Source organism: Dromiciops gliroides, chromosome 1, assembly GCF_019393635.1.
Source record: "Dromiciops gliroides isolate mDroGli1 chromosome 1, mDroGli1.pri, whole genome shotgun sequence".
NCBI classification, from domain to species: Eukaryota; Metazoa; Chordata; class Mammalia; order Microbiotheria; family Microbiotheriidae; genus Dromiciops; species Dromiciops gliroides.
In genome coordinates this window covers 343,320,815-343,347,022 of record NC_057861.1, presented here as the reverse complement: position 1 = coordinate 343,347,022, position 26,208 = coordinate 343,320,815, and positions in this window count along the sequence as shown.

Here is a 26,208-nt window from a genome sequence, read left to right as displayed (position 1 = left end):
TCTAATGAGTGGATATTATTTATAGTTCTTCCATAGCCAAACCCCTGCCATGTTGCAAGTGTCAACTAAACATACCTTCTTTTTTCAAAAAAGAAAATAATGAAGAGCCTCAAGGGACGTCTTACCACAATCTACCAAAATGTTACACTAAAAGGTAGAACTAGGTAATCAGTTGCAGTGATAAGGGAAGATGTGAAGTGATGGTATAGACAATTAACTTTTATGAAGTTGCAGGGTGAAAGATGTCATAGAGAGAAGAGGAAAGCTATAACTTGGAGCAGGAAAAAAAATCTTTCCTCAAAGATGAGCATGGCAAGTGCTCTGAAGAGAAAGCAGCTGTTTGTCCTAGAAAGAATAATATATTAGAACCACAGAAGACAGGAGGTGAGAAACCATCCAAAAAGGTGAGAGAAAGAAGTAAAAAATGGTAGACATTAGTGATCATGACAAGATAATAAATTATTTTTCAACCTAATGACAACAGTAGAGAAGACTGTTGTCTTTCTCAGGCATATATCTAAGACACAACAGAGAAATGTCCAAATGGGTCACGACCACGCACTCTTGGTGATTAACATGAGCACAAATGTGAATTGCAGAAGTATTGCCAAAGAGTAGGAAGTTTTTCACAAAGAACACAAGGTAAATACTAACTCTACATCTTTTCACAATCTAATGCTGTTTTATACTTTTTTTGAGAGGCAAGAAAGGAGAGGGGAAAAAATATTGCAGTTGGAATTAGTAAAGTCCTCGGCTTGAATTTGCTGCTCACATTCACTAGTTATGTGACCTTGGAAAAGTCAATTAACCTTTTTGAGTCCATGTTTCCTCATCTGTAAAATGATCCTCATTTTACAAGATATGCCAGCGGTATTTTCCTCAAAGGGTTGTCCTGAGGATTAAATAAGATAGTGAAGGTAAAGTGTTTTTCAGTCCTTAAAGGACTATAAATGTCAGTTATTATTATTACACATCATCAGAAACACCAGAGGATGGTATTCTAACAAGTCTATATATCTGATTATCTCGAGAAAGTTCTGATGGTTTCATAGCTGGGGCAGGGGGGGGGAGGGGAGCATAACTCGGAAAAAATACCGTGAGCCCCACAACTTCCATATCGTTAATTTTTCTGGTTTGGAAGGAATGGTCAGGTTTTTTCCTCTGTTGGAAAAGATTTCAAGAATCCAGATCAACCTCATGACACTATGAGACCCTGGAACAAGAATTTAGTGGTGGTATTTATACAAATATATCTAAATATTTATAGGTTTTTTAAATGTCTTCAAAAAGGACCAAGCCAATTTAAGGATTTGGTTTTCTTCCTTAAAGTTTTCACAGTTTTAAAATTGCATCATTGCAATTTTCAGAAAGGTACTGGTCAGCAATATATAAGTATATCAGAACAAAATCTAGGGTAGAAAATGAGAGAACTATAAGGCTACTTAGAGAATTAGAGAATGATGCCTAGGAAGAAAGGTTGAAGGAACTAATATTTTTCTGCAAAAGAGAAGATTGAATAACAGAGTTCAAGTATATAAAAGGATTTTAAATGATATCATGACCAAATGTTCCCTATTTTTACCTATCACTAAAGTAGAGAAAAAAATAGAAAGAGCTTCTAGAATAGCAACCAAAGATAAATTGTATGAAAAGGATATATAAGTATGTCTCAATGTACATGCAAATAACACTGAGAAGTTGGAGAGCTCTTCTTTGTTTGACCTGAAGGCCAGGGATGGATAGAGGAAAATGGGTTTCAAATGTGGCAAGAGTTGATTTAGTTAGACATGATGAATGTTTCCCAAAAGGGTCAGAGGTTATGGCTTTTGAGACCCAGATGTCTAAGACCTCAATTTTTCTATATTTTGATTAAAGTGCTCATATATACCCATTTTATAGTAGAAACTGAGTCATCTGGGGGCAGCTAGATGGTGCAATGGATAAAGCACCAGCCTGGATTCGGGAGGACCTGAGTACAAATCCAGCCTCCGACACTTGACACTTACTAGCTGTGTGACCCTGGAAACTCATTACCCTGGAAAAAAAAGGAAAAAAAAAGAAACTGAGTCACCTAAATAGTCAAGATATTGATGGCCAACATGGTTTCAAAGTCACACTTCTCTAATGATATTCTTTCATAACAAAGAAGAGAAAGTAGAGGATATTACCTGATTAAGTTAATGATACCTAACTGAAAATATTTAACTAAATAATAAACTTTTCTACTTAGAAATTTATTAATCACAAATAAATATTTGTGTCTCATGTAAAAAGAAATCAATTAATGACTCTGAATCATAGAACCATAATGCCATGGATCATAAAACTGTAAAGGCCCCTAGAAATCATTTAGTCTAGTCCATTCAACTTAAAGAAAAAATAAACAAAACCTGAAAATAAAATTAAAAAAAAACTTAAAGAGGTTAAGTTAACAGGCTGAGTCACATAACTAGTAAGGAGAGTGATTGGCACTTAGGAAAATACCTGGTACATTATAAGGACTTAATAAATGTTTATTGATTAATTTAATTCTATGTGTAACCCACTGTTGCCATGGATATCCCATTGAGGATTCATCAGCCAGTGACCTATTGGAACTGGATGAACTGGTCTAAGTTTTCACCAAATTGTCTGGGTACAAAGCAGCAGCCAGGTGGAACAGAGCATAGAATGCTAGGCCTAGAGTCAGGAAGAACTGAGTTCAAATCCAGTGTCAGACACTTGCTAGCTCTGTGATCCTGGGCAGGTCACATGACCTTTGCGCAAGTTTCCTCATCTGTGAAATTGGATCATAGCACCTACCTCCCAGAGTTGTTATAAGGACTAAATGATTATAATTAATGATTGTAAAGTACTTGGCAAAGTGTCTGGCACACAGTAAGCAGTATATAAATGTTATATAATAATGTACGATGCTAGAAAAAGGAAAGTAGAGAAGCAGAAAGGGGCGTTGGGGTGGCATCTTCCATAGTACCATAAATGAAGATGCTGTTCACGGAGGCATTGTGCCCCTTCCTCCTTCCATTCAATAAATGCTGATTAGTCGGGGGGGGGGGTAGAGTAAATAAATCACCCACACCTTTGACCAAGTCAAAAAGAAGCCCCTTAAAAACAGGCAGGCAGATCAACATATAGCGAGAGGGGGGTTACTTTTGGTGAATATCTTTTGAATCGCATCCCAGATCCCTTGGTCAGTGCATAGATTCTGATTCTCTTACACTTATGTCCCCTTTCAGCAAGTATCTATGAAATTAGTGAATTCATTGAAAATATTATTCCTATAAATAAATTAAAGCAGCTAAGACTTACATTATACACATATACATACATATACGCAAATTATAAGTGTGTATATATGTGTGTGGTTTTTAAATTAATATTATACTTTAATAATCATGGGAAAAATTGTCCCAGAATGGGAGATGAAGCATCTTTAAGATTCTAATGATTTTATTATTTCATCCTCATATCTCTTTCCAGTATTCTGGAGGTGGTGGCTTATTTAGGAATATTCATCCTTAAAATCCAATCCTCTGCATTTGCTAATATTTATATATGTATATATGTGTTTTACATATACACACAAAGAAACATATACACATACACATATTTTTGGATATATTAATATATATTTGTCTTCTCTCCCTCTGCCCCCCCCCATAGAAATGAGCCAGGTAATACAATAATAACACACTCCAAACCATGACTTACCGATCTATCCAACTGACCTTTAAGTTGGATGGGTCCACCCACAGCCTGTAATATTTTTAGTCACCAGGCAAATTATATGACTTTGTATTTATTGCTGTCAGTATGGAAGAGCTCTCATCACTGTGTGTGCCATATGCTAAGCCCTCTCAAAAGTGAATCTAAATAAATTTAAAAGTGGTGAGTCCCTTTTATAAGAAGAAATGTCCAAAGCTGCATTTTCTTTCCAAAGCCTAGAAAAAGCCTTAAAGTGACTCAGACAGAAGGGGAAGGGAGACCCGGTGGGGGTAGGGTGGTGCTCACTGAGTTGACGGTGATTTATAATCAATATTAACTACATAATATACTGGGAAGCACAGTTTGCAGAGAAAGGAGTGAGGACTGTAGTCCTTTTATCCCATGAAGGTCATAATAAGATGGGTGAAATGAGGAGAAAAATTGATGGAAGATAGTTAGATCTACAATGGAAAAAATACATCGGTTATGATGAAGAATTCCCTCTAGAAATCTTGCAAAAGTACTGACCTCTGCTGTAAATTTGCTTGAGAACTAGAACGGAAAGTTTAAATGAGATTTTTAGTGATTTCTGGCCTCACTGAGAGCTGGAAAATGACAATTATTCAATTTAAGAGTCTTTCTGCAGCAAGAAGGTAAGAAAGAGATTCGGGTTTGATGGCTTGACAGACTAATGCTATAGTCTGTAGGCCTCCTTGTTTCTGAAAACACCAGTTCTAAACACTGCTAATCATGTCAACACATTTGTTCCTTGTGTCAAGTAATGAAGGGCTTTGTGAATTGATCTTGATTTCAATTGAAGGGGAAGAGAGGAAGAAATGTTGATAAAATCCCCAGGGGAATTCTCAGGTAGACAGATGTAAGTAATTTCATGAAGTAAAATTCCCATAGAAACTCTAAAAATGTCTTAATGTTTCCCTGAGTTTTGCTTTTCACTCTTAATGATGCTCTGTAGATTTCCTTTTGAATACATTTTGAAGTGCCATAATATATCTGGGGCAAAGAACTGGCAACACCCAGAGTTCTGTATGTGCGTGTTTTACCTTCTCTTTTATTTTTTTTTTTTAGAAATTTTTTGAAAAAACACAGTATGATACTCTGTCCTACAATGAGCTCTTTTTGACAGGCAGCAGTGGAGCCTAGAAACAAAGCACAGCTACAGTTGTTTAGTCAAGAATCTCCCTTGGGTTATTTATTAGGAAATGGTTATATTTTCACCTAAGATATTTTTTGTATTGATTATTTTGCCCCAAATTTTCATGTCCATTTGAGAAGATAGGCAATCCTGTTTTCTCATTTCAATAATCACAGTCCCTTGGGGAATTAAAGTTTTCTTAGAAGCAATATTAAGAATGATGGAGGGGGCGGCTAGGTGGCGCAGTGGATAAAGCACCAGCCCTGGATTCAGGAGTACCTGGGTTCAAATCTGGCCTCAGACACATGACACTTACTAGCTGTGTGACCCTGGGCAAGTCACTTAACCCCCATTGCCCCGAAAAAAAAAACAAACAAGAAAAAAGAATTATGGAAATCTCTAATGACCTCTTTCCAGTTAAATAAGGATTTGGATCTTTTCTCTTCACTTTATCCTTCATGAAGAAAATTAGACTCTTTTATATGGTTCTTGTAACCAAAGGGTTTAGGCATTTCCAGAGATACTTTTCATACAGTGAAAACATGGGTCATTAGAGACCTTTCTGGATACATCTAAATCTAGCTTAACTATAGAGTTTTTTTTTCTTTTTCTTTCTTACTTTTTTTTAATAACAGAAATAAAATTCCTTGAGGAAGAAAGTAAGTCTCAACCTCCAAACTTTTGTTAGCACTGTATCTTTTCCTGTCAACTGAACAAGTATTTATTAAATGCCTAAAGTATTCCAGGTACTAACCTGGATAAAATAGATACAGAAACAAAAATGAAAGAGTACTTTCCCTCAAGAATTTACAGTCTATCATGGAAGACAATATAGCCAGTATAAAAAGCAAAGGGATTAGGGGGCAGCTAGGTGGCACTGTGGATAGAACACCGACCCTGGATTCAGGAGGACCTGAGTTCAAATCCAGACTCAGACACTCAACATTTACTAGCTGTTTGACCCTGGGCAAGTCACTTAACCCTCATTGCCCCCCCCCCAAAAAAATCAAAGGGACTAGACCCATGATTCATTGCTATACATGGAACTCCTCAAGTGAGGAAATTCCCTTTACCAGTGTGGGTCTATAGCTTCTCTGCAACTTACAGTCTTAGAGAGTTGCACTGAGAGTTTAAACTAATTGTCCAGGATCACACAAGCAGCATATATGTCAAAGGTGAGACTTGAACACAGGTCTTCCTGGTTCTAGAATCATCTCTTGGTTCCCTACCCCATGCAGTTTATATATATATATATATATATATATATATATATATATATATATATATATATATATATATATATATATATATATATATATATGAGAAAAGGGTAGTTGAGAATGTTAGGAATGAAAATAAAATGCAGCCTCACCATTAAGTGAGCTTTACTACTTTCCTTTTAACTACAGTCCCCTAGCACATGTTTTTATATTTCTAGAAAATGTTTGGAGAACAAACTGGGGTTTAGGATGGCTGGAGACACATGCCCCAGTGATGAACCACGTATGACAAATGAAATGCATTAGCACATAATTTCAGGGAAACCTCTATGTTCTATTCCTCCAAAGGGAGGTTTTTGTACAAACCATTTAATTAATCCTCATTCGAGTAACCAAAATGGTCTGTTACCCTTAGCATTGCCCCTGTGTGATTGGTGTAGAGGTCACAAGTCTATTCTTAGATTGACATGTTGTGGCCTGTCAATCATAGCTCAACTGGAATAAGGATAATCAGGTTGAGGGCAGCCCCCTGGTTGGCTTGAAAGTAAATAGTGAGGTATTTTGCTCTTTACTTTTTTTAACCTGTTACCCCTGCAAATAGATTAAATTCAGCTCCACCTTTCCCCCCCTTCCCTGAAATGTTGAGGTCTGCCTTTCATTCTTTGCCCTCCTGTTAAGATACTAGTGATTTCAAAGAGTGGCTAGAAGCAAATAAACATTTTCAGATGGAGCATAGTAAGAAACATATATTTTCAACTTTTTAACATGTGGCAGTTCATTTTGATGGCTCAGCTTGGGGCAAAAAATAAATTCCTTGTAATGCTGTTAAACCAGTAGACATTCTGGCATCATGGCCTCTGGGCTGGCATCAAAAGCCCCTATCACCTCTCACATGGACATGGTAATATTTTCCTGGTTGATCTCCCTGCCTCCTGTCCCCGCAATCTGAACCATATTCCCAAAGGCCACCATGTTCATCCTCCTACTACATATATATAACCATCGCATTCCCTATCTCAAAAGCTTTCATTGGCTCCCTCTTGTCTCTAGGATAAATTACAAATCTTTAAACTAAGTATTTAAAAGAACTCTTCAATCTTTCTCTTATTCATTTCCTTTCATACTAGATTCCAGTTTCTCAGGCTTATTATGTTCTCTCCCACCTCGATGAGCTGGCCATGCCTAATACTTACAATGAACTCAGGCCATGTCTTTGCCTGGCTCCAAGTTTTCCTGATTCCTCAAGCTGAAGGTGATCTTTCTCTTCAGTTACTTCCTTGAGATCACAGGGCCCAGGATGCCTGTGATATCTCTTTTTACATAATAAGCTTTTTGAAGGGAGGCACGAACTCCGGGGGGGATTTTTTGGCTTTGAATCCCCAGCATCTGTGTTATAACAGGACTTGATACATAGGCTCTTAATAGAAATTTCTTAAGTGTACTAAATTATAATGAATGAGTGGAGAATAGATTTCTATGGATCGTTTTTATCACAAAGGCAACATGGTACAGTAGAAAGAATATTAAGATATTAAAAGAATACTGAATATGAAGTCATAAGATCTGAGTTCAAATTTTTCTTCAGATATTTACAAGCAGATTCTTCATGTGTAAAATGAATTTGTTTTTCCTTTGTTCCCAAAGAGTCCCATGATATCAGGATGATTTCATGACTTGTACTGAACTGAATTTAAGTGAGGGAGGGCTGTACAAAGTCATCAACCTCACTGTCTTCTCCACTGTCTGGCTCCAGTAGCAAGGTATGTATCAGAATGACTGGCGACAGCCCAGATGTATAAGGCTATTGGGGTTCAGTGATTTGCCCAGAGTCACACAGCTAGTAAGTGTCTGAGGTGAAATTTGAACTCATGTCTTCCTGACTCCCAGGCCAGTGCTTTATCCACTTCTACAATAAGAGAGTTGGAATAGATGGACTATGAGCTCTTCGAAAGCAGAGATAGTCTTGCTTTTCTTTCAATCCCTAGTACTTAGCACAGTGTCTAGCACATAGTAGGTACTTGATAAATGCTTAGTGACTTACTTACTGAATCTGTGTGGTAACTCCCACATCTAAATCCATGATCCTATGAAAAGCAAATTCTTATACAAACTGTTTATGTGTTAACTTTAATACATTTCAGATGTTCTATGTAGCATGAAAACATGTTTTGTCATCTTATATAAATTTTGGATGAAAATTATCATACTGTAGACATGTGTCTGGAATTTTGTTTTATTTTGTTTTGTTTGCTTGGGTTTTTTAATAATTGTTTTTGGGGGCAGCTAGATGGCTCAGTGGATAAAGCCAGGGCCCTGGATTCAGGAGGACCTGAGTTCACATCCCTCCTCAGACACTTGACACTTACTAGCTGTGGGACTCTGGGCAAGTCACTTAACACTCATTGCCCCGCCCAAAAAAAAATTTTTTTTAATTTGTTGTTGAAGAATTTCATTTTATTAGATGATAATGACCCATCTTTAAGAACAAATTGTGGGGCAGCTGGCGGCTCAGTGGATAGAGCACCAGCCCTGGATTCAGGAGTACTTGATTTCAAATCCGGCCTCAGACACTTAACACTTACTAGCTGTGTGACCCTGGGCAAGTCACTTAACCCCAATTGCCTCACTAAAAAAAAAAAAGAAAAAGAAAAAAAAAAGAACAAATTGTAATATCTTGGAGCTAGAAAGGGGATTTTTTTTGCAAGTTCTGATATAGTAGCTTTTTCAAAGCTTTACAAATTTGTTTTTCTGTAACACAATTAGACACATGTGCACCCAAAGACACACAAATATGTGATAATAGATAGTATACCCATTTCAATTATATATTTCAACATTTTTTGCTAATATCAATTGCAAGGGGAATATAGCTATAGTACTTAAAATTAAAATCATTTTTCTCATTCCTTTTCCTTTTTTCCACTTCCATTTATTATTATATTCATCTGGTTAGAATTCAAAACACTTCTTTCTGATTGCCAGAAGTGCAATGGCTTGGGTCAAATGGGATGAGCTCATTTGCCCCACCATGGCCCTGGCTATAGTTTTGCTCTTCCCCAGAGCAGAAGAGATTTCACCTCTTAAAATGAAGTGTGAATTTGAGTACATGTTGTAAATGTGGTTTCTCCCAGTATAGAAATGCTTTATTAATGATCTTCTAATATCATCTTTTATGTTTGCAAGGGTTTGTAACATGAGCAAAACCTCAATGTTTCCCATTCTTTGGATCAATCCTCTTTGTAAAGACTATACATTCTAGACACCCAAGAAAGTTAGTTTGGAAAGTTTATGTAAAGCCATCTTTGGGGCCATTCATCAAAAGAAACTGAGAGTTGAGCTTACAAACTACTTTAAGTTCCATCTGTTCTCTGATGCTGCAGCAATTTCAGACTGCATTTGGCATAGAACATTGCAAACATTATTCGACAATGCCCTTTATGCAACATAAATGTGCTAGCAATCCAATAATGAAGTGCCACAGAGCATCTGTTTGTATTCCCATACAGTATAAGGACCAAATTTCTAAAGAAAGAATATTCAGCATCTGGTTGAAATGAACTGTGTAATTTTAGTATTTTGAAGATTCGTATTTTGCCAAAAGAAACCTCCCTTTCATGTAATGATAACTTTCTTTTTACCCCCAGACTTAACTAAGATGATAATTCACAGTTGCAAATATGCATTCCAGATTCACATGCATTTTAGCAGCTCTACATTTATACATCTTAAACTCATCACACAGAGCACGGTACTTCCCCACAAGTGCTAAAAAGCTGTATCTTCAGCAACAAATCAGCATAGGTGCCTTTTGTAAAAATATTTTTTAAAAGGAATATAATATAACAGGCCCATGTTTGTTCAAATCCTCCTTTCTTTCCCTCTTGATTTGTTTAATTTGCATGCCAGGAAACATCTAATCATCTCAAATGATTAAGTAGATATGAGTCTGAAATCTGAAAGATGAAAATTTAAGGAGAAAAACCTAAAATTTGTAGTACTGCCTGAAGTTAGGAAACCTTCCTAAAAAGAAACATTTTTTTAAAAAAACCACTGACTTCAAAGATTGATTATTGAATTTTATTCCATGCCCATTTCTGTCAGCAGAGGTCAATGCAGCCTGTTAAGATACTTCCCTGACATTAGTGCCATTATCACTACTACCACCAACATCATCATCTATAATCTTTAAGGTTGACAGAGCACTTTACATATATTATCTAGTTTTCATGATAACTCTGTAAGTTAGGTGCTTTCATTATCCTCATTTTAAAGAATAGGAACCGATGACTGAGAGAAGTTAGCTGATTTTCCTAGAATCACAGAGCTAATATATGTCTGAAGCATGATTTGAAATGAGGTCTTAAGATTCCAATCCAATGCTCTCTCTATTCATTGTGCCACCTAGCTTTCTGTTATCTACACCATTCTCTCTTGTTTCTTTTTTGTTTGTTTGTTTTCTTTTCTTTTCTTGTTTTGTTTTGGTTTTTTGGTGGGACAATGAGGGTTAAGTGACTTCCCCAGGGTCACACAGCTAGTAAGTGTCTAGTGTCTGATGCCAGACTTGAACTCAGGTCCTCCTGAATCCAGGGCTGGTGCTTCATCCATTTTACCACCTAGGTGTTCCCGATACCATTCTCTCTTAAAGAATGTCTTTCAGTTTGGTCTTTGTAAGCAATAACTGTAGGTCTGTAAAAGCATGCAAAAAATGGAAGTTTCCCCTTCTACATGTGTATCTCTTCCCAGCATCCTGAAAGTAGCTAATCTCAGTGGCATGGAGCCTTCTATTAGGTGTTCCTGTTTCACAGAAGCACAGATAATAGTGGAAAAAGGAACCAATCTGTCAAACAAGGCTCCCAGGCAAATTCTTGTATAGCACAATGGGAAACAACACTGGATTCCTTTCTTCATCATTTAAGGAGATTGCAGGCCCTTGATGGATGCTGACAATGTGGTGGGATTTGATATCCCAATAACTCATAATAAGGTAACATTGTTAAACTTAGGATAAATGTCCAGTAGGAATTCTCTAATATCACTCCCACCACACTTTGCATTTGTTTTGTTGTTTTTTTTTGGTTTGCTGACCAAGAATGAACTTCTTGTTTGTTTGGGTTTTTTTTTAATTTCTTTTTCTTTATGCAACATTCTCAGCAAAAAGTGAATTACATTTTCTACTGAGCAATTGGTATTTTTGTAGAAGTGTCTAATACACAATGGAACAGGCATTCTTATTCTTCTTTGATATCATAGTCTCCAGAATATATGCCAATGATTCTGAACTCTGCCTTCAAAACACCCTAGGGTGTCTCCAATTATCTCCAGGGATGTCATGGAATTCTGAAGAATGTCTCAACATGTGTGAGGGGGAGTGGGTGTACCTATTTTCTCAAATATTCCATAAAGCACATCTAAGAAGAGGATTGACTGTTAAGAGAAAGTGTAATGGGTTATTACAATTGTAAAAGGTTCAGGAATCCCAAAGACTTAGGGTTGATCAAGGTTCTTGGGAGGAATATGAAGTTTACTTCCTTAAAAATGCAATGATTGTTCCTTGCTTTCAAAACTCCATAACTGATAGGTAACAATAGATGATGCATTTATCTATATTACTGAAATTGGAAAAATAACTTCATATGATGTTTTAAATGTAAGAAGTGATTCCATGTGGCACAAGTAACTATAAACATTGGTATACAGATGATACAATCCCCTTAAACAACCTTCTATTCATAGTGTGAAAACTGCTTTTTGGTCAGAAAAGAAGTAGCTGCCTATCTCACAAGTTCACAAACTCCTACAAAGCAGCTGGTTTTTCATTATTGTAATAACTATCTCTCCCTGTAGATATTTAAAAAAAAAACAGGTGCTAAATGACTTTTCTTAATCAAATCAATAGATTTCTTTTTACTTCATCTTTTCCTTGGAAGAATTTTAAAGCTTATAATTGCCAAGGTTCATTTGACAGACATTAATGAAATGCCCACATAGGCCAAAAATAAAATAAAATAAGATCTAGGTAGTGGGGATCCAAAGACAAAATACAAAATATTACCTCCATTCTATTGGGTAGATATAACATATAGAGATAAAAGTAAATATAAAGTACTTTCTAGAAAAGATCACTAAAATTTGGGAGGAATTTAAGAATGATCTCACAAATGATTTCACAAAGTAAATGTTACTTAATTGAGTGTTGACCAAATACTTTCATGGAGAAGCAACAAGTGAACATATTCTAGGAACATAGGATGTCCTATGCTTTTGCACAATATAATGTGAAAGCAAAATGGGGTATAATAAAAAGATGAGCTAAAATAGTGAAGAACTTAAGAAGTCAAAAAAGGAGTCTGTATCACATAGAAAAAAATAGAGAATCACTGATGTTTCATGATCTAGGGCAGTAACATGAGGAACCCGTGTTTTAGGAATATCAATATAACAGCTATGTGGAGTATAGTTTGGAATATAAAGGAAATGAAAGCAAGAAGAAGAATAAACATGCTGCTGGAATTATTCAGAAAAGAGAAGATGAGGGAAGAAAGGGGACCAAATGCATTCCCAAAGGTGTGGAAATATTGTTTGTATTTATTTTCTACAGATTTTGTATTTATTTATCTAGGTGCATGTGTTTTCTACCTGTAGAATCTAAGCTCTGTGAGTGCAGGAAATGTTTTTCTCTCCCTACAACCAAACACAAAGCCTCATGCATAGTAGGAACTTAATAATTGCTTGTCAAATAAATAAATAGTAAAGGTAGAATTGACAAAGTTTGTCAGTCTATTGGCTACAGTAAGTGGAGGGGTGAGGAAATGAACATGAAAGGATAAGATTTACAAAATTAGAGTTTTACTCCTTTTTTCTGAGCAGTCTTTTTAGAAATTTTGAGGGATACTGTCTAACATTATATAAAAATATCTTCATCATACTTTCTTCACCTAACATGAAATTCATGATCCTCATATAATATGTCTTTAGGTTTCAGGAATTTATCCAACATGACTTTAATGGCTATTGCATTGGGAATAGCAGAACATGAATCATTTGAAGAGCAAAGAAAACAAGAAGCTGTTTCTTAATAAACCTTTGCCCACCCTCATCCTCCAAAAGGTGATTCAGTAAATTGAGAAGAGGGGGGAGGGGGGAGTCAGTGATCAGTGACTTCCTAATAATGCACAGGGGTTTTTTTTTTCTATTCCAGCAAATGAATGATGTGAAAAACATTCAATTAAAAACATGTGTGTGACTTATTTTCCTCTGAATCACCAAGAGCCTAGCACAATAAAAACAAATACTTTTGTAGCTCTCTATGAGTACACTCATCTTCACAGTTTGTTCTGTGAAAGGGTGGGCTTTCACTATGAAATAGTGCTCAGAACACCATGAGCTAATGGGTTTCATTGGATGAATTGAATATCTCCACTTTGCCCAACCTGTTTCTAATGACACTGGTCCTTGTACCAAACAGGCTTTCATTGAGACAGGGCATTTATTTGGGCTCCACTGCTGAAATAATGGATGGAAACAGCAGTTCAAATTTGTCCATATGCTATCCTGCCAAATACCACAGCTATTTTAAAGTCATTTGCCAAGCCTCTTATGAAAAATTCCATAGAGGGAAAAATGGGGACCCAATAAACTTGTTAGTCAAAAGCCAATTTTTCCCCTTCATTTGATATCTCTAAGTCTTCATGTGACCTCAGTAAGCAAGCAACAAGCAATTGGAAGGAACTACAATGACTTGATGTTTCATTGTTTAACTCTACTCCCTGGCAGTCAACAAGAGCTTCTCAAAGCCAGCGCTGGTATGTGTGCAAATTGCCTCCAAATGTAGGAGAATCTTTCAATTTTGAAATGGTATCACTGATTCTTTGGAGGCAAAAAAAATTAAAATAGTAGGCAGCTACAGCATTATTCGAAAGGATCACTGTCTGGGTACACCAATTAGGGATTTTGGCTGGAGAATCATTTCAGTTTGTGCATAATAATGGTCATTAGAGAAGCTTATGAAATGAAACCTAATTGTGAAAACAAGGCAACCTACCAATAAAAAGGTGGGAGGAAATGAAATCATTAAAACATAATAACAAGGAACAACTTTTGATGTCAACAAGCAGTTCTGGTTTATTATTATTATTATTATTATTATTATTATTATTATTATTATTATTATTATTATTATTATTATTATAGTGAGCAAGGCCTTGCCTCCTATTTAGAATACATGTGCAAAATTTTCTTACAGGCCACATCATTTTTTTTAAATGGGTAAACTTCTGCCATTTACTTGCACTTTTTTTGTCTCAGATGAGAGCAATTTGATGTAAACTGGAGATGGCCATAATTTTCCTCAGGAAAGACAGCTTTGCTATCAGTCATCCACCTAGCAAATTCTTCATTGGAAAGTTCCCTTATCAAGATTGTATGCAATAGACAGAGCTGTTTTGAAAGTCAATGCCTTTAAAAGAAAAAAAAAAAAGGGCTCCACTTGCTGTTTGTTTTCAGTTGCAAGCTTCAGACTGTCAGGGTTTTGTGGCTGGTGATAAAGCTGGTTTGGGATTGATGCCCAGAGGGTGGTCGGACTTGAAATTATGAGACAAAACTTGAATTAAATTAATTCTCTTGGTAGTGCAGAGAAAAAGACAGCAAAGGATACATGCGTTCAGAGCCACAGTAATGGATAATCCATAATTGTTATTGGTCAGTGAATGTCTTGCTTTTCTAACCTTAATGACATCTCTTACATACTTAGTATTTACGGAGATAATATTTCTGCCGACATTTGTATCCCATGGTCTCCAAAGAGATGGTGCCTGCAGTATGCATAATGCCTCTAAAACACTAACTGACCAGCTACATGAACATGGCCCTCTCAAAAACAAAAATAATTTTCATTCCTGTTAGAAATACTAAATATTACATTATGAACATGGATTTGCTTTTGCTCTTCTTGGGAAAGGCATTTTAACTACAATTTTTATACCTTGGTTTTATCAGTTTAGACATGGCATTTTTGTTGTTGTTGTTATTATCATCATTGTTTGCAACCTACCCTAAGCAATAAAAACTATGCAAGTGACCTTGGGCACTCTGATCAACTCCTTTGGAGCCTGTGGGACTAAACTTCAGTATGAGAAGATCAGCTCAGTAGGGACAATGTAACCATTCACTAACAACTCATCTTTTCTTTAAACAAGGCTTTGGAACACCCTTTCTTTTATAAAGTTGTTTTTTGTTTTGTTTTGTTTTGTTTTTGTTGTTGTTTTTTTCCTCCTAATCCTCTTTAAAACAATCTATTGGTTTGGTTCTGAACTTACTGTCCATTTACTCAAAGAAATTTACCATAAAACTATTCATCTTTCAACGCCAGTGTCTTTCCCTTGAAGAGTTAAGGAAACAAAGTGATGCCACTCCTTTAGAGGTTTTTAGAAAGAACCACATCTAGGGTATCTGTTATCTTTCCCATCTGTTGATTACTACAGTGGTCAAAAGGCTTCTGCATTCAGGTTGCCCTAATGTGAGGCTTGAGATGTTCTGGAATGTACTCTCTGGCCTAGGATGGAATGTGGTTATCGTTTGTCAGGGCATAATACTAAGTGAATGGATATTTTCAAAAGGGACTAAATTTTTTATGTGAATGGCAAGGCAGGAGAGGGTAGTGTCAAAAAAGAGAGGAAAGTATCATGGGTGAGTCAACACTAAAGAGGTGAAGTGATGAAATGTCAGCCTGGCTAATTTTTCTATCACTTCCCCTACCACGACCAGAAGACCAGAATTATGGGGGAAAGGATATAACTGGTAACTTTGATCTATATAAAATCTTCTTTCTCTCACAGAAGTAAGGCATTGAAATAAAGGTACTCTTTTGTCTTGACTCCACGAAAGCTCTGCTATTATATGTATGAAATTTGAACAGGCTATGGACTGCATGGTTCAATGCAAAGAACATTGGACTTGGAGTTAAAGGCCGCTGCTCAAATCATGGCTGTGCCATTCTCCATCCTTGGTGAAATCACAAATTCTCTAATTCATGTGTATGAAGGGATTGGGTTAGATGATATCATCGAACTATAGATTGAAATCTAAAAAAAACCCTCAGAAGTCTTCTATTCCAGGTACTTCATTTTACAAAGAAGGAAACTGAGGCCAAGAGAAGCATGATAATTTATCCACAGTCACACAGTTAATAGGTAGCAGAGCCAAGATTCAAAGCCAGTTCATAAAACAACAGAATTTGAGAGTTTGAAGCAACCTCAGTGACTATCTAATCTGACCTATGCCTGAAAGGAATATCCCACTAAAACACATCCAACAAGTGATTGTTCAGCCTCTACCTTTAGGGGTTCCTCAAAAAAAAGTCCAACTCATCATCACCAGAAGCAACCTATTACATTTTTCACAGCTCTAATTATTAGAAAGGCAGCTAGATTGTGCAGTGTATAAAGTACCTGGCCTGGAGTCAAGAATACCTGAATTCAAATCTGATCTCAGAAACTTAGTGGCTGTATGACCCTAGTCAAATCACTTAACTGTATTTGCCTCAGTTTCCCCATGTCAAAGCACTCCAGTATCTTTGCCAAGAAAACCCCAAATGGGGTCAGGAAGAGTGGAACAAGACTAAAAAGAACTGAACAATAATTGTTAGGAAGAGTCATCTGAAAAAGGTGGTCAGCTTGAAGCCTTGAAGTTAAGCTTAATTTTCCCTCTTTCTTCCTTCCATGCCTATTAGTTCTGGCCTCTGGGGCTAATCAGAACAAGTCTCATCCTTCCTCTACATCACAAACCTCCAAAACACTTGAATACATTTCTCATTCCCCATCTCCAAGTCTTCTCTTCACCAAACTAATATATCTAGTAACTCCAACTGCTCCTCATATGACATGGACTCAAGGCCCTGCAGCAGTCTGGTTATACTCAAACTCTTTTATGTGGAGTCATATTTTAAATAAGCTCTGATAAGAGCATATCTCATGGGGATCTTTAATTCATTGTCACGGGAAGCATGAAAAGAGCCATCGGTTCAGTGACTTAAATGTTGTATGACCCAAATTCAGTAAATTTTCTGCTGAATAACACTGTCTCCATTCATATCCAAGTCTATGATTCTATAACCTTATATGCATATAGACAATGACAGGTTCAAACACTAGTTGCAATAGTTGATATAATGAGCAACCTGAGATTGTTTTCTCTGCCCTAGTTGTCTCTGTCCAGTCATCCAAGCCCAACTTCTTCTCAACCCCATGATTCTCTCTAGTTATTTAAGATGTCTAATGAGGATGATGATAAAACAACAACAACAATCATCATCATTATGATCATCATCATAACAATTACTGTTATTATTGTTGGCAGCTGGTGATGTAGCAGATAGAATGCTGGGCCTGGAGTCAAGAAATCTTAAGTTCAATTCTGGTCTCAGATACCTACTAGTTGCGTGATCCTCAACAAGACTGTTTGCCTAAGTTTCTTCAACTGTAAAATAGAGATGATAATAACACCTACCTCACAAGTTTATTTTATGGATCACCTAAGATAATACTTTTTGAAAAAAATTGCTTAGCACAGTGCCTAACACATAGTAGGAGCCATGTAAATTAAGTGCTTATTCCCTAGAAGAAGGAAGAAAAGGAAGACAATTATGATAAAAATAATAATTTCCTTCCTTTTATTTTCCAGATAAAGTTCCAACTAATTTCTCTTGACCACAGAGAAAGAAACCCTTCTTCCTGGTTCTTCAGTACCACTCATTACACAAAATTCCAGGATGGCTGGAAGTTACTTGATTCTCCAAGTTGAATGTCTAATCAGTTTTCTTGCTTTACAGAAAACTGTCTGCCAACTCATGTTTCACAAATTCAGTCAATGTTCTCCTTTTACTCTCATTATCTCTAGAACTGTGTGCTTACCTTCACCACTGTCATGCATTGTTCAGCCCCCTGAAGTGACTCACCCATTACAAATTATCAAATATGCACAGGTTCATTTACATACCCAGAAAGTGCCATCCTGGATGCATCAAGAAGATATTCTAGCATAATATATAGTGGTGGATCAGGGAAGGGAGGTCTTCCTATATAGAAAATATAAGAAAAAAAAGATAAATAAATTCCCCAGGCAAGCAAATCAGAGTTCCAAAGATTATTTGTGGAGTTCAGATTGGAGCTCTCCATCTCTTATAAATGAGGTAAGGCCTTCAGGTGGTGACTTAATTGAAACCAGTTTCCTTGAAATGTAAAGCCAGGTTAAATTAATCAGCATCATCACAAGCTTTGACTCCTGATTTCATGGGGTCAAATACAGTACTTAGACACCACGTAGGAGCTACCCTGCATAAGCTATTGAACAAACAGGGATCTTGGTTATAACATATAGCCAATAAAGGGGGCCCAAATTCCTGTTGCCTCACTCATATCCTTGGAGGATGTTACTGAATGACTTCCTAGGCAGACTCAGAGGGTAGTAACTTGTGGCGACAAATTTATATGTAAGAACAGCAAAGGAACAAAGGTTAGAGAAACACATGACAGGCAGATTGTTTTAATTTATCTAAACATAGGATGAATAAATCCAGCTGGGTCTTGGTTTTGTCAAAACACTGCACATACTTTGTGGAAAATTCATTTTTAAAAAGTTTCTATACCCTTAAATTTCAATTCTGGATTACTTTAAAAGAAAATGTAAATCAGCATTATCAAATATTTTAATGCTGATCATAAAAGATTATTATAAGATAACTCGGTTTAAAAAGTCTTGGGAAACAAAAATATTATAAATAATTTTATTTGACAAAAGCAAACAAATTCAACCTCTGAAAATTTCCGATTGAGCTAATAATAACAGAAACAGTTCAGAGCCTTTTAAAAAAAGTTAGACAAAATGCATTATTTCAGTTTCAAAGATAAAACCTTGAATTAGTACTTAGGAGACCTAAACTCTAACTATTTTTCCTTAATTTCTTAAGCCACTGGTATTTTGAATCTCTAAAATAATATTCCTTTCAAATATAACATTCCATTCCTGTCTATTAAGTATAAGTGCTCATGAGTTCTCTTGAAATATTACATTGATTCCAATGTTTCTTTCAAATAAGTATATAATAATCTACATATTCCCAAATAATTCTTCATAGTTCTTTCCCTTTAAAGGAACATACCATGAATAGTCAGTCTTCAAAAAAGGAAAATGTAAACTACCAGCAATCCCATGAAAGAATGCTCCAAATCAATAATAGTAAGACAAATGCAAATTAAAACAACTCTGAGGTTTTACCTCATACCCATCAGATTGACAAGTTGACAAAAGGTGAAATGGCAAATGTTATATGCGTTACAAGTAGACTGGAACACTAATACACTTATGGTCAAACTGTGAAATAATTCAACCATTTAAGAAAATATTTAGAATATTCCTAGAAAAGTCATTAGATTATACCTACACTTAAATCCAATCATATGATTTCAAGTCATATACTCTAAGAACATTAGGACAGAGGAAAGATTATATAGGATAGAAAGAAAGAAAGAAAGAAAGAAAGAAAGAAAGAAAGAAAGAAAGAAAGAAAGAAAGAAAGAAAGAAAGAAAGAAAAAAAGAAAGAAAGAAAGAAAGAAAGGAAGGAAGGAAGGAAGGAAGGAAGGAAGGAAGGAAGGAAGGAAGGAAGGAAGGAAGGAAGGAAGGAAGGAAGGAAGGAAGGAAGGAAAGAAGGAAGGAAGATACACAAATATGCATGTCTTAGTACTTTTTAGGATAGCAATGGTAAATATATATTTCTATAAGTGTGTATATAAGTAGGTTTTAGTACTTTTTATGCTAACAAGGACCAACAAAGAACCATAAACAGTGAATGGTTGCTCACTCGGGGGGAATAGATGAATAAATTATCGTATAAACAAAATGAAATATTATAGCATCATAAGAAATAATGAATGTGAAGAATTCAGAGAATCTTGTAAGGATTTCTATGAACTGATATATAATAATGTAAATAGAACCAGGAGAAGACTTCACATCATCAGACAGAATGGTTAAGTAAAGTGATTTTCTGATTTTCTGTTTCTTTGGTGGGATAGGACATTAAGCTATTATAGTATTTCACCAAAAAAAAAGAAAGAAAACAAACAAAAAATGTCAGTTTTCATTCGTATAACTTTTGGTAGGTTGAAAATATATAAATTTAATAGGAAGATAGAAAAAAGTATCCAAAAACAAAAAGCCATTATGCTCAGCCATTCCTCTTCTGCTATAGAGGAATTTTGGCATGTTAACATAAAACATGATTATTGATTTTTAATTAAAGATCTACCATACTGGTTGCAGTTATCTGAGGTTAAAGTACACTCCCTTCTTGTCTGTTAAATGGGAACTGTGAAGCGTGGGATGAGTTATCAATCCTTTTTGATCCATTAGTAGCTCTTGGGAAGCTTCTATTTTGCTTTGTTTCTTTTGTCTTAGGGGTTTGGAAGGGCTGTTTTTTAAATTTCTTTTTCTTTTTGCTTTGTAATTGCACAGAGCTATGGACAGAGTTGCTTATTTGGAAGTGATTGAATTATCAAAATAAAGAGTTATTAATGCAAAAATAAATAATGTGATTACACTGTGAAAGGCCAATTACAGAAATATTGAAATTAGTCATTACATGGTTTCTTTCTTAGTACAAACTGTTGGCTCATGTGAATAGAGCAAGAGCTTTGGATTCTTTTCTCATACAAATGAAATGGATGTGATTCCAGTAGTGGAATGGGCTGTTTCTGAATTAGTATGTTCCTCCCTCATTGGAGATTTTGAAGCAAAGATTGGATAAAAACTTGTCTAATTTATTGTTATAGAGAATTCTTTTCTGATGTGGATCACTGAAATGCTTTCCTGTCCTGAGATTCTGAGATACTTTTGTTGCAATGTTATGGGGATAATATGGTAATTTTGGGCTTTCTAACCATTTCTATTTTCCCTTCACCCTACTAAGGACTTACTGTTGAGAAGGGATTTCCCAGAATGAACACTCGTTCACTCTGGGAAGTAGTATCAAAGGATCTTTACTTCTCTTATCTTTTTGTTCACTCTGAGCCCCCACCAGTGATAGTACATTTGGCAAAACATCTCAGTGTTAAGTAAATATCTCTTCTCTGGTATTTGCCTCCTCATTTTTTTCATCCCAACTGTGTCATCAATAAGTACAACACTGCGTGGTAATCAACAGTGGTTACCACATTTTTAAAGACAAAGTAAACATAATCAATGAAAGCTTAACAAATTTCCTGCCATCATATTTCGAGGGAAAGACTTCAAGCTACATGAAGGAGCTCAAGGGGTGAAAAGAGGTACAGAATTACTTTATCAGTGCCTATACTGGGTAAACCACGTAGGGATGATCTACAAGATAGTTTCTTTCCCATGACACTTCATACCTGAATGGACAAACAGCTTTGCTCCCAGTCATAGTCCCTTTCATTCTAGTGGCTATTACTGCCTACAATGTGTTCTTTTCAAGTTCCAAATGGCTTCTTAAGATTTCCCCTTCTCAAGCTCCATGCATCTTCTATGAATACTGTCAAGATTTGCAGTCTTCTCCAAGTCTCTCTCCTGGTCTAATGGAATTGGCTTTTTAAAAGTCATTTTGACATGTGGCCTATCATTCTTCATCCAATTACATTGTTTCTTTATACTTAATTTAAGTAATTTATTTGCACCTCAGAAAGAGATTCCCAAATAATGGCTTCATCTTTTATAGTTAAGTAATGTAATTGTTCCTTTTCTGTTTTTCAACCCTCTGTTAAATATTTGTTCTCATCAGCAAATCAATCAGGGTTTCTTTGGTCATGTTTGTCCATGGTCCTAAATTTTAGACAGCTCTCTAGTTATATATATATATATATTACAGGTAGGACATATTTTGTGGAGATGTTATAAAAGTTTCAGAAAAGATGACAACATGCATTGGTAGAGTTTACTTATTGGAGATGTGGAAATTTATTTTGATTTGGGGACCCTACCTTTAGGCTGAGATTAGAAAGTCTGAGGCCCTCAGGGTCTCTCCCCTCCTCCTCAGCTTCAGATGAGGAGAAAAAGTCCCGTGGGCTATACAAGATGCCAGGTCAGACAGCTGGCGGGGGGGAAAAAAGCCCCCAGCTCCCTCCAACCTGAGCAGAGCTATCTGAAGGATAGCCTGTGCTGAGGCATGAGGCTCGAGAGCACACCTCCCCCCCCAGGTACAGCTCTGGCTGGCGGATTAGCTTGGTCTGTAGGGGCGAAGGAAGCCTCGAGATTTGAGTGGAGAGAAGAAAAGGTATATATAGACCAGGGGGACGCACTAGATAAAGAAGGAGTGGGGACGGACTAAAAGGAGGGGACTAGCTAGAGAGACAAGATTAAGGAGAGGAGCTGACTAGGGGCTAAGGACAGACTAGATAGACAAGACTCGGGTTCGGATGGACAAGAAGAGGTCAAGAGGCGGCTGAGGAGATGGCAAAGATTGGAGACTAGAGACGGGGCTGACAAGGTTACAGGCCTTAATACAAACCAGGGAAAGTATAAGGTGCCCTGAGATTGGAGGCGGCTAAGGTGCTTATTGTATTCAAGAAGTTTGAAGCGCAGCAGGTGGGAAAGAGACGCAGTGGAAAGAGACTGCAGGAAAGCAGTCAGGTTGTACATTTTATTTTCCTGTATTCTTAATTTTCAATAGTATCTCATAAATAAACTCTGCTTGGATTATTTAGTTAAGAGGCTTCTTAATCTTTAGTTTATCAGTTTGGGAGCAGTGTGGTGGAACTTTATAAACGGCCCACATTAAATTAACGAAGTCAGATAGCCAAATAGTCAAAAGTCACCAGATTAGTCATCCACAGATTAGGACCCCCAAAATTAGGCTAGTCAAGTCAAAAATATTTCTACATTTTAATGGCGACCACGAAGGGACTTACGGCCCAATTATAATTTCTCTAAACTTATCATTTTTCATATACGCATACTTTTTCATAAATCCAATTATATAATTTCCAGGTTAAATATAGTTATAGTTATTAATAATTATTTTTTTACAGAGAATTTCTTTTATCAATGAAAAAGGTTCATTCCCTCTCCTTAGTTTATGTTACAATAGAACATACATATCCATACAAGTAAATATGCATTAAAATGCAATAATATCAGGAAGTCTATAAAACAACAGACATACATAAATAGAAAATGCATGCAAATAGACAACAAAACCATGTGTAACAGATAAATGTTTCTATGGTATAAATATATATACTAGGGGCAGCTAGGAGGTGCAGTGGATAGAGCACCAGCCCTGAAGTCAGGAGGACCTGAGTTCAAATCCGGCCTCTGACACTTAACACTTACTAGCTGTGTGACCCTGGGCAAGTCACGTAACCCCAACTGCCTCACCAAAACAAAACAAATATATGTATATATATATAGTGCAGCAACATACAAGGCACATCTTAAATAGGCAAACACTACTGTTGTTGTGTGACTTTATGTGTAACTACTTTTCCTGTTTACCCTGTAATATAATAGGTTAATCAAATCATATGAGGAATAGACCTAGGCTGATCATCCTCAGAAATATCATCCTAGATCCATAAACCCTAACTTGTGGAGAGTCCAGGCTGGCAGTATTACTATGCTGTGTAATGCGTCTCTGTACCAGAGGCATCTCTATAGGTCCTATACCTCTCCTTCAAAACTGTATAGCTGAGATGGAGTGGCTGGGGAAATTTCTTTCTCTCACCTAAAATAGTGTCCTCCCCAGTCAGCTGTTTTACAATCCCTCCCACTGCTGAATTTCATTCATAACTTAACTATTTGAAGTTTCTAGAATTTCTTTGATCAGCTAATCAAACATGATTCCCTTCCTGACTTAATTAGAAAGGGGCTCCAACCTCATGGGATCAGAGGTTTTAGACCTTATTAATGCATTAAAATTTCAATTTTTATGATTATATTCTATAATGACATCAACTGAGCTAAAGGGAGACACAATTGTATCTTTCCTCCCTTTACATATTTAATTATGGTACCTGTAGCTTATGAATAAATGTTGTCTACATGACAGCTATAGAGTAAATGTATCTATATCACCTAAAACTTCTCCTAAAAATAAAATAATTCAAGGAAATCATGAATATTAGCAGTAGAAAAGACAGATATGTCCTATTGGCTCTTTAATGTTCCTATTTATTTCTTGATTTTTCTAACATCTCTTTTCCATTAATTCTTTCTCTAACTATATAAATAATTTCCCATTGTTCTAGCTATTATATGTTCCAGGCCTTTAGCTTATAAGTATAAAATACTTTGTCAATCCCTTATTCCCTGGTATATTAACACTAAGTATATTTCATTTTTACTCCCCCTACATAGACACACATTAGTGGTGATAAGGAGTTGGCCAGAAAAAAGGAACACAGACACAGACACACACACATATATATACACAAACATATATATATATGCTCTTATCAGTGAATCAATATGTGTATATATATATGTGTGTATGTGTTTGTGTGTGTATACTATACGTGGGGTAGGAGGGGGAGTTTTTACTGGATGCTACAGAAGGTTAGAGATTAAGAAATTTGGATTGTTCTCTTTGATCTGTCACTGAAAAAATCCTTTGAATTCTTGAATTTTCCATTTGTTAATGGACTCTATTGCCTCACTACAAATTGTATTATTCTCTCTCTACCTAGAACACTGTGGTTTCTCACAGCTGCCCTTTGCTGACATTTTTCCTTCCACCTGCAATCAATCATTTCATTAGAATACTACCATCCTGTGTTTTACTCCAACAGCTGAAATCCTCCAGACCCATCAAGGTTATCTCAAATGGTCTAAAAGAAAGGAACCTTAAAGACCCTCTGGTCTAGTCTAGTCCAACATACCTCATTTTACAACTGAGCAAACTGAGACCTGTAGTACACCCTGAATACATCTCTATATTTAAATCTATCTATATGAAGATATATTATACATAGATTATGGTAAACATGTATGTATACTCACATAGATAGGATATCTATATATAAGATGTTCCCTACTAGATTGTGAGCTCAGATAGGGCAGGAATCCTACATGTATTTTATCCACTTGATCATAGTTAAGCATTCCATAAATAATCCTTGATTGAATGAATGACTGACAAATTCAGTTAGTGTGTCCTTCAAGTGGACCAAAAAAAAAAAATGGTATAAAAATCCAACATGTCCCCCTTCAATATGACAAAGCAAAGCCATGGATACCTGTGTTATTTATTGAAGAAGAAAAAAAAATCTTGTGAAAGATCATCATTCAAAAATTGATAAATAGATGAGAGATGAGAGAAAGGGAGAGAGAGGGAGGGAGGAAGGGAAAGAAAAGGAGAAGGGGGAGGAAGGGAGAGAGAGGGAGAGAGAGGGAGAGAGAGGGAGAGAGAGACAGAGAACAGTTGAACCTTTTATTCAGATGCTAGAAACTAGGGAGAACATTGTGGGTTGGGGGATGGGAGAATTGACAAAGCTTAAAAAACAGACACTCATTTAACTAAGTGAACTTTTCCTGTCTTTGTCAACACTGACTCTAATCTATTGTTGTTCCTATGCTACATACAGTACTGTTATTAGTGTTACTTAGAATATGTGTTCCATTAAACACCATGGAAAGTCTGTCTTTTAAAATAGTTTCTTGGAAGCATACACTCCTTACTCTTTTAAATGATGTGACAAGCAATTCAGCTATATACAAGTGTCTATGCAAAGGCCATTGTGCCTTTTGTCTCCACTAAGTCAGAATCAGCTTTATTATAAATCCATTTGCTCCAGCATCCTAATGTTACTAAACACTGAGGCTATTATCCCATTTAGATAAGGGTCTTACTTACTATCTTGGGCCAGGGCAGGATTTTGTTTGTACTAGGATTTCCAGGGCTCAATTTAAAGTAAAAGTATTAATGAAGGTTGGCCTCTAAAGCACCAAGTCACTCATTGCTTCTGGAATGCAAAGCCTGCATACAGGTTAGGTCCAAGAAAGGCAGGTCACAGTTTGCCTGAACAAATATTTCCAGATTAATAACAGTAGATTATTTCACTATGGCAGGCCAGCCAGCCAGCCATACTCTGAGTAACACTTGAAATTTGAGACAGTAAATATTTACT